General features: G+C 42.3%; 1 pseudogene; it reads left to right on the forward strand.

Annotated features, from left to right (window-relative positions):
* Positions 1-10534, forward strand: part of LOC104865483 — a 48947-nt pseudogene that overhangs the window by 2238 nt on the left and 36175 nt on the right.

The following is a 10534-nucleotide window of genomic DNA, read 5'->3' on the forward strand; positions in this document are numbered from 1 at the left end:
TATAAGGAAAAAAAACGAGAATCAAGACTTGCCATGTAAAGGTACATGATCCCAACAATGAATGTAACTGTACTTTATCCCTAAAATGTACCAATAAACTCAATAAAATTAAAAAAATATATATATACAGTTTCCTATTTGATGGAAATAACTCCTCCAATATGTTGTTTTTCTATGCTCAACTTACAGAATAAGAATTTTACATGTTAAAAGCTTGTTACTTTTGTTTTTATTTTCTTTATGCTTAGAGTTGGGTGAGTTATATTTCTTCCTCAGTTCTGTTCAATTTCTGAAAGTTTTTGGCATTTCTGGTAGTTTTCCTTTAAGCCATCTTGCATCTGTTTGAGTATAGAAGCTTACTTTTTGATATCCATCACAAATATCAGTTGCAATTATATATATATATATATTTTTTTTCTATAGTGAAAGCTACTACCTCAAGACATAAGAGTTTGACATTGCCGATGTCTCTTCTTGGTACCCAAGGCCACAGATTTTCCAAGTGGGACACAGAGACCTCAACTTGTTGAGTTAGAAGATGAAACTGCACACCTGAGGTAAGAGTGATGAAATCATAAAGTCTGAGATAATATTTACAGAATTATTCATGTCAACAAACATTTAGTAAGCTCTCTTACTAGAGTGTTTGCTTATTATAGGGCACTATAGAAAAAGGTAAATACTTTGTAAAACTGTTTCTAATATACTCTGAATCAAAAGGTAAAATAAAATCTCCAGGGGAGTTATAGTATGCAGCTTACATAGTCTGAAAATTTAAATTCTGTACTTTTACGTCATTTCTCTGTAGTGGGCAGCTGTTGCCTATTCACAGGAGTGGGGAGCTGAACAGTGTTCACTGACTGTAGCAAGGCCCCTTCGGTGAGACAAGAGCTCAAGTACTGGCTCTCCCATTCGCTAGTAATGTAGCCATGAACCTGGCCAATGACATGTCTCAGTTTTCTCATCTGGAAAATGAAGGTAACAATAGTGTCTCAGTATTAATGTGAATAATAAACAAAATGGTGAATATTAAACATTTAGTCCTGTTTCTGACACATAATAACAACAATGCATATGCTAACAATTGTTTCTATAACACCTGTTTCCTTGGTTACCTGTTGCTCCTTAACAGATTCCTATCAAAACTTGGTAGTTTAAAATGTCAAACATCTATGTTCTATTTGTAGGGATCAGAAATCAGGGAGTAGCTTTGCTGAGTGCTTATGGCTCAGAGTTTCTTATTGGGCTACAATCATTGACTGGGTCTGTAGTTGTCTTGGGGCTGAACTGGGGGAGGACACTGTCCCAGCTCACTTCTGTGACCTGGCCAGAGACATGAGCTCCTTGTCCCATGAGCTGCTTGGCAGGGCAGGGAGCCTTCCTCAGAACCAGCCGGGGAGAGAGCGAGCGGGAATGTCCAAGACAGCACCAACAGTGCTTCAGCTGTTTAATCCGGGGAATGACATCTTATTATTATTATTTTCACTAACTCTATCTGTTAGAGGTTAGTTAACAGGTCCAGCCCACACTGTATACGCAGAAATTAGACAAAGGTAGAAGTAGAGAACTGCCAGAAGAGGGCTGAGCTTACTAACTCATTTCTGTTTTTATGCTTCTGTTCCTAATGAAGTTTCTGGCTAAACAAATTCTTACTCTGATGGCTAAAATTGTTGTAGTTGTAGAATTTATGAGACACATTTAGTTATAAGATGCCAAAAAAGTGCCTTTTGTGTCAGTCTATCTTGGAGGGAACCACAATCACCCCAGAGAGGATACTCACAAAAGGTGAAAGAAAGCAGCCCATCCCACCCTTAGGAACTGAGGCACAGTCTGCCAGATCACACAAATGAAGATGGCTAAAAACATGGAGAGAGTACATGCACTGGCTATGTATCTGAAACATTCTCTGCCATTGTCTCCTTTCTTTTCAAACTGTGGATAGAAAAGCTCTGGAATAAGGTGTGTGTTACTTTGAAAAATTGCTATATAGTCATAATAAGAAAGCATGATCAAATTATAAATAACCAGTTCAAACAAATGCCTTCTAGAATATAACACATGATTCAATACATCTGATTTGTGACCATGGTTTGTGATGACCACCCAGCTACACATGGCTGAAATGATTCCTGTCATAATGGGCGCTAGGGATGGACTTTTCTAGAAAAGTTGTTTGTGGCTTGGAAACCTGAGTCATGGTGTGCATGATACCACTGAGTAGAGATAGGCTGAGGGAAAGATGGGGATTCACAGCTGTTCAAGCCTCTTAGAAAATATCTGTACATTTTATTCTAGTCATACACATTTTAATTCTTCTCGTGTTCTTTTGAATCTCTTTCATGTTGATGGTGAGAAGGCATTAATGGTCCCTGGCAGCTATTTTTAAATCTTTAAGTCCTGTGGAACTGAGGAATTTTTTCTTTCCCAATGTTAGGCCCAGAAATAATAATCAACAGACCCACCCCCCAGCAATGGGGAAGCTTCTGCAATAGTATTATACAATGCTTTTCTTCAGAGTAACTCTCTGATGGCACCTTTTCACAGCAGCTGAGGTTCTGCCCTACTCTTTCTGCATGATAATGAACAGAGAATCATAAGCTGTAGACACCTGAATATCTCTCACTTGCAGGGCCACCGGTTTGAGGTACAGCCTTCTTTTCACCATGCAGAATTCTGTTTTCTTTCCCTCTGTAGATAGCTCTTCCCTCTCTGCTAGACTACGTTCTTCCTGTCCACCTCGGCCTGTACCTTCAGAGCACTTTGCATGTATTTCCACCCACCCATCCATTCATTCATCCCTTTGTCAAGTCTTTCAGCCAGAGGGAGGATTCTCTGCTGAGGGAGGGCCTTTGGCCTCTTCCTTCTATTGGGGAAGTCACTGCTGCCCAAAGCGACAAGATGGTGCGGTGGGAACTCAATGGTGGGTTGCAGAGGCCAAGGGTGAGAAGAGTGAAGAAAGGTGAAAAGATCAGTGGGAATACGCTTGGATAGAGGGTAGGGTGAAATCTAGTTCTCTCCGAAGTGCTGGTCTGGAGTGTGGAGACTGGGATTGTGCCCTTGCCTTCTTCATGAAGAACAGCATTGAACAGAGAAACAGCATATTCCTCAACTGTAATCTTTCCAAATCTGTTTCCTCACCTGGAAAGTGAGATTGTCTACATACAGAACTGTTGTGTACTTAAATGAAACCAAGCATGCATATGGCAAGACAGGTTTGAGATACGAACTATGCCCCTATCTCGCCCTTGCTATTGCTCTCCTCATGTCACCCCCTCTCTCCTAGCAGAAACCAGGCCCACTTCTTGTCTCACTGTGACAGACCACAAAAGAGGGAGAAAAGGGACTCTTCTGTTGCAAAATCCCATGGCCTTAGGGGAATGGGAAGGATCTGGTAATGATCTAAATTGCTGAGCATCTGATGAGTGTTAGGATTCTCCAGACCGTCACCTGGGCGCCCCTTCCCAAGATAGATGGCTCAGAAGGTGATGGCTGCAGTGGTGAGAGACTCGGCAGCCAGGGCCTCACCGGAGAGCCATGCTGCACTGTGAACTGGGCACATCCTCAGACTCCAGCCAGCTGGGTGTGTGAGCCCCAGATCCTCCACACAGTCTTGGACCAAGAGTGTTCCAACAGAACTAATATGAAGTATGTGCAGCCCCAAAGAAACAGAAACTCAAAATAGGAATGAAGTTATTACAGGGAAAAACAAAAACTCAGGAAAACATTTTCCTTGCACATCCAGGGTCTGATGAAGTAATAGGCACAGATGTGAGGTGTACCTCAATACAAAGCCACTATGATACTGTGGAAGCTTGGCTGTAACACGCAGTGTTAAGCACAGAAATGAAAGCAGCACTGAGAAGCAAGGTGCAGACAGTGCGCACTGTGCTGGACTCGCATCCTGTGGGGTTCTTCAGCTTCCTGTTCTCAGCCTAAGGACAGCAAAACTGCAGCCCAGCTGCTCAGCTTGTAAAGGGCAGCTCTGTAGGGCAGTATTCCAGGAAGCTTTATGTGGAGCTGTGAGTGTGCTGAATAGCAGGCAACCATGGCAAATTCCACACCAATTTCTGTCACAGCAGCAGACGGTGCTCTATTTGCAGAACAGCACTCATAGAGCAAAGATGTCCTTCAACACTAGATGGACTGATGCCTGCCCATCTTCCTCAGAGAAGCCTGAAGCTAAAAAATCATTGGGGCAGCTCAGCTCTGTCCCTCAGCTTCCTACCCCAGGCCATTGCTCTGCACCTGGACCACCCATCCTCTCTTCATGCTGGCATTTGTCATTGATTGTCACCCTCTCTGGCCTGGCACCATGATGGGTTCTGATGATGCAACAGCCAGGAGGAATGTAAGCAATACTAATAAATCTAGAAGGCAAGTAATACCATTGCATCCATTCAAAGGAAGGAGATGTAAAGTCAAGAACTTGCCCAAGGTCATGGAGCAAAGTGTAAGCCCTGAACTACTGAATGCTGGTGTTCAAGGGGGAATGAGAGCTGGTGGGCCAGGAGAAAATGGTGTGATGGGACCTGGGATGGGGAGCTAGATTGACAGGGCCTAACTGGGCTCATGGGGCCAGGCGGGGTCATGAGTGTGCCGAAAGAACAAGTCACAGGACACAGGATCTGTTCCTCCGTCTAGTGCTTTATGAAAACATACATTCAATGCCTACTTTTTTCTCATAGTTTTCTACAAGAGGGTAAAGAGAGTTGTCTTTCATCGAGCATGGATTCTTTATTATGCATCGTTCTTCGCTGCATATATAAAGATGGAAGATCCTTACTGTCTGTAGATGTGACCTTGGGGGCAAGGTGGTGGGCAGGGCCAGCCTAACAGTCCTGAGGACACTCAGTCAGCCCGTAGCAGGGCTATGAGCTCCTGCCCTGTACAGGAGACTAAGGGACCACCAGCCCTCTGATCCAACAGCCTTCAGAAGCACCAGGAGACCACACTGCAAAACAAATCAACCTGCCTTTCCTGTGGCCAGCAGGTGACCCCAGCAGGAGTCTGGAGGACTGGGAGGAAGTGTTTGGAAAAACAGCTGGCTCAGGTGTAAGCATCCCTCCTTGTAGACTTGCCTCTGAGAAGAAGGAAGGGAAGCCTCTGCTGGAGGGTAGACCAAGCCTCGGAGAGCCAGTGTTCCCACTTGTTGCAGCCTTTGGAAGTAACTGGGAACTCCCTTCAGCATTCTCGTTACTGTCTACTGTCTTGGTTCTCAAATTAGATCTGATGTTTCTTCAGGATTACAATTAGAGATAACTAAGACCAGTTATTTAATTATATTTTAAATATTATTTATACACAAATGGCTCAGTACATTCCAGACATTATTATGTGTACTTATTTTTTAAGTGACATTGTAAGGCATAGGTTTAGATCTACATCTCATATTGGTATTTGGGAGGAAACATTCTGCAACATCATTTTCTCTTTTTGATTGTGGATACTATAGACAGTACTTCAGCTACCCATGCATTGAATCCATTTTGGGAAGCAGATAGTCGAGGAATCTCAACCCTAATTGAGTTGTCTCTTTGGAAAATATCAGACATTAAATCATCCACTTTAAAACAGAATTTAGTAGCATTTCAGTCAAGTAGCATGCTGCATGGGGCAGTTGGGATTTTTCTGTGTCTCTTCCTTGCATTCATGGGATAGGTAACCCAGGGAAACACACCAATGGTAGCTGTTCTTTCTCTGTTCTGTCAGTGAAAGGAGGATGAGCACTAGCATTCTAGAAGCCAGTGGAGTTGTTAATGCGTGGTGAGAAATGGAGCCACCCTCCAGGTTCTTGTGGCTTGCTTATGATGTTTTAAAGAGGCCTGTCAGGAATGAAGCGGCAATATTTGTGTAATTATAACCGGATTCTTAGATCCTTTACAGCTGTGATAATCTGCACAAGGAGGGGGCTCTCTTCATTCTTTAAAACGAGCTGAGGACTCAGTCACTCACTGGGCAGCTACCCCCTGAGATCGGGGAGCGAGAATCCGTGCGTTCTCCAGAGTGACACTCAGAGGTGAGTGACATGCCATGCATGGGAGAAATCTTCCCTCCCAGGAGATGTGAGGCAGCCAGCCTGGTGATAAGTTGTTAAGGTCTGCACAGGTGGGTTGGGCAGAGCCCAGAGACCAGGGGTAGTAGAGGGAACCCTGAAGCAGAAGTCAGGGAAGCAGGCATTACAAATTGCATGGGCTTGGCCTTTTCCTACACTTTTCATGAACAGTTTTTCTGGTTTATAAAATGCACCGGAGAAGGGCTTTTAAGCAAGATGAGTGGCAGTGGCAAGTTCAATGGCAAGGAACAGAGACTCTGAGTCCAGTCCGGCGGTGACACTTAATACCCTTGGTGACCTTCAGTAAGTCATTTACCCCAGACCTTCTGTTTCAATAAAACAGGTGGAAAGCCTACCACACAGTGTTGGGAGCCCTGAGTGAAGTAATATGAAGAGCCTGGCATCCAATAAACTATGTAGAGAAGTGTTCCCTATCGTCATTCCTTTGGTGCTTTCTGAAACCCAGTTCTACAAACTCATTACTGAATATCCTTTTGAAGCATGCTTTTATTATTAAAATGCCATGCAAACATAAATATGTTATATGTCATTGTGAATCCCACTGAGCAACCTGTTAACTTGTGCTACTTCCTTAACTTTGTCCTATGTCTTGGGACAAAGTTTCTTTGCCAGACCTTCTTATATATAAATGCATTAAATATCGAGAATACCTGTGTTTCTTAAGATGTGGGTCTGCATGTGCAGCCCCAGGGCAGAACTCTATAGATGGCTGCAGTCATAGTTAAATGGCAAGAACTTCAGGCCCAGGTGCTTCTGCTTGTCACACTGCTTTTGCATATATATTTCACATGGAACAGAGATTTTGTGCCCTTCATCAATTTGGTGATTCTGACCTGAATTCACGTTTGCCACAAAGAATGAGTTAGATACTGTAAGTGATTTGACATTAAAACAAACAGGTTCTGCTTTTCCTATTATAAGCTTTGGAGCCAGATTAATTAGAGAGGGTCTTGCCCTCGTAAGAGGAACTGTTAAAATACTGACAACAAGCTATCATTCACACCTATTACTAATGTGAATCAGAATTTCCTCAGTATCGTGAAACTGAAACAAATTGCAAATAAGCAGTATCCTGAACCTTCTATAAGAATGCAACATCAGCAGCACACATCTGTAATCCCAGCTACTTTTGAGGCCAGGGCAGGAGGAGCCTGAGAAACTTAGACCTTGTCTTGAAATAATAGAAGGCCTGTGGATGTATCTCAGGGGCAGAGTACTCCCGAGAACCTGAGTTTAATCCTTAGTACCTCAAGAAACAAAATACAATGGTCACTTAATAGTATTCTTTTCTTTCTCATGGTCATTGAAATGGCTTTTATTTTTTATTGATTAACTTAATAATAAATATGACTTTAATAATAATGGTAATAAATAGTATGGAGGTACGTATAGTCTGTGATACGGTACCTTATGGAACTTTTACTCAGGACTCTCCCTGCTTTAGCATTAAGCTCCCTCATTCTGTAAACACTCAGTTAATTTGATGGAACTGGGACAGCTGACCTTGCCTAGACAGCAGAACTCCGGGTAAGATTTAGTTGGAAAAATAATTCCGCTGCTAACATATTTTAAAAATTACTATGATAAAGGATCCTTTCTATGGTGAACAAATGATTTGTTATCTAAATCTGGAAATCCTAGTGAGAAATGGGCAGGCACTGGAGGAGAAGCACACCCTATCTCTGAGTTTGCCCCAGTTCTAAAAGGCTTACACACTCTTTGATCAAATGAAAGAAATGGTTCTGAATATCTCACCTGCCTTATCCTTAAGGATTATCTAGCCAATTCTGCATTTAAGTGCACATTCTGCACTTAATTATAAATGTAGAAGATATAAAAGATGAGCCAGAAAAGGATACTTACTAAAGAATAAGCCTTGGAGATGGTTGGTTAAAATGCTAAGTCCCCAATGTCAAATAACTGCTTGTGATTCACTTCATTTCTCATCAAAGCTAAATGAAAAGGAAAAATGTTAATTGATGGTTACAGTAAGTCAGGCTCCAGTTGACTAAGGCTTTATTTTGTCTAAGCCAATCTCTAGGGTGAATAAATGTAACTATCCTATGAAAGAACAGAATTCGTGTGGTCTGTTACCCCCGGATAATCTCAAGAAACAATACTTTCAAAGCCCAGCAACTTGCCTACTTCCTCTTTCCAGACAGACTGCTGGCTGGAGGGCTGCTTGGGGCCATAACACCTCTGCCTCTCACCCCTACACTGCTTGTGCAGAGGTCAGACAGCAAGATCCATTTCACTAACAAGTGTGTGCTAGGGTCCTGGCCCTGCACATTCGGCTTTTCACTGACCTTGTCAGATGCTTTATTTTGGTGATAATTGCTGATTTTCCTAACTCTGATTCAGAAGACCTACATCCACCCTGTTTTAAAATTATTGGATGGGTGCTCCAAGATCATCTAACTCACTTTTCTTTAGGTACAAACAGTGGCCCAAAGGTAGTGGGTTTGGTGATGTTACATCAAAGCAGGTGGGACATCCTTGATCACTCTCAGTCTTTCACACCTATGATAAGGGCTCTTTTTGGAGTTAAAGGAACATTCTTATCCAGCACTAGATAAAAACATACTCTACAATAAAAATTGTTCATGGCAAGCATCAGAAAGCTATTTAAATGATGAAAACAAGAACTGCACTATTTCCAATTTTTTTCTGTAGTGTTCCATGCTGCCCACATTTGGGGATCCACATTATCTCTGATGCATCCTGCTAAATAATCTTTTTGTCTATGGTTCCTTTGTTTGTCCTCCAAACCCTACACCATACTGTTTTTGATGATTCCACAGAGACAGTATTTTTGTAAGAGTTCTAAAGAAAATAGTCTTCTGATGTGCAATTTTATGCCTATGGATTCAAATGGTGGAAAGCAACCATCCCTTAAGGCTAAGTAATTCAACTATTAGTAGGGCCATGACAAGAACAGGGAGAAGGCATGTTTTAGAGAACTGCACATATATACCTACTAGAACCGACATGTTTCTTAAGGGTACATTGTTGACTGAACACATCATAGATGATAAAAATCACTCACTTACTGAGAGGCTGAATTCTACACAGTTTGTATTTATTACTCAATTTATCCTCATAGCAATTATATGAGGTAGGTATGTTTCTTACCTTCACAAAATTTAGGTATGTTATAGAAGTTGTCTGAACTGGCAAGGTGTGGATCTAGTATGACCAACTATTCTGGTTTGCTCAAGTCAGAGGAGGTTTTAAAGGAAAGAGAGAAAGAGAAGGGCGATGGTGGAGAAAAAAGAAAAAGGACAAGAAAATAGGAGGTAGGGAGGAAGTTCAAAACTAAACTAAAATTTGGAAAGTCCCTGGAAAAGCTGGATGAATTGGTCTCCCTGTAGGTAGGGCCAGGTACCAAACCCAGGGCTTTAGACTTTTGAACGTACACTGTTGATGATCCTGTTACATTGCCTCTCTTGGGTGCATGTGGCCATAAGTCACAGTAAGTAATGGGTATGCCTCTGTTTTTCCCCAAAGTCAACAATCAGAAGCTTGAATGAGCCATTAACATCAGGGCAGGCTCCATGCCTCCTCCTTGACAAGGCTACCCCAGTTCTCCTTTGAGTTTCACAAATCTAAGTGGGTAAAATATTCTTGTGTAAGTTGATTCAAAGCTCTTGTTTCCCTCTTCAGGCTGTAATTCCTTGAATCTTTGCTCTTGTTTTTCCTGTTTTACAAACTGCAACTCCTGGAGCTTAATCTGTGTACCTGGGGGCTCTGGTATGCAGGAGAGTGTTTTGGCCATATGTGCCCTTAATGACCTGGTTTACACCGTGATGTGTGTGGAACATTGCAGGGCTTTCTCCCAAATACCTAAAAAAGGAGTTTGCTTCTTTCTTCTCAAAAAGTGGGTCCTCACTGGTTTCTGAGCTGTGAATTGGAGTTAATCCTTTATCTTCAAAGGACTGCCTGGTTCTGAACTCCTGAAAGGCCCCCTCTTTCACCTGAAGATCTCCCGTGCTGAGCGCCTTGGGAGCCCACCAGGCAATTCTTTGCGCTCCTTTACTTATGAAAAGCTGTTTTTATTTTGTGCTGAGACTTGTCCCTTTGTAACTTCACCAGCTCATTCTTCTTCATTTTTCTTCCCTTCTTTTAAAGATTTTTTTACAAAATGAATTGAGCCTAGCACTTCTGACATGCCAGTCAAGTGCTGTACTACTGAGCTCTGTCCCCAGCCCTTTCATTTTATTTCGGCACAGATGCTTGTGGCATTGTTCAGGCTGGCCTGGAACTCACCATTCTCTTGCCCCAGTGCTAGGATCACAGGTAGGCACTCCCATGCCTGGCTTTCTCCCAGTTTGTAAAGCAAACAGAAAAATTCTTTTTTTTTTTTTTCAGCTTTAATTGAGTTTATTGGTACATTTTAGGTATACAGTACAGTTACATGCATTGTTGGGATCTTGTACCTCTACATGACAGGTCTTGGTTCTC

The sequence above is a fragment of the Fukomys damarensis genome, unplaced genomic scaffold (genome assembly GCF_012274545.1).
Source record: "Fukomys damarensis isolate Sample0158 unplaced genomic scaffold, DMR_v1.0_HiC HiC_scaffold_15, whole genome shotgun sequence".
In the NCBI taxonomy this organism is placed as follows: domain Eukaryota; kingdom Metazoa; phylum Chordata; class Mammalia; order Rodentia; family Bathyergidae; genus Fukomys; species Fukomys damarensis.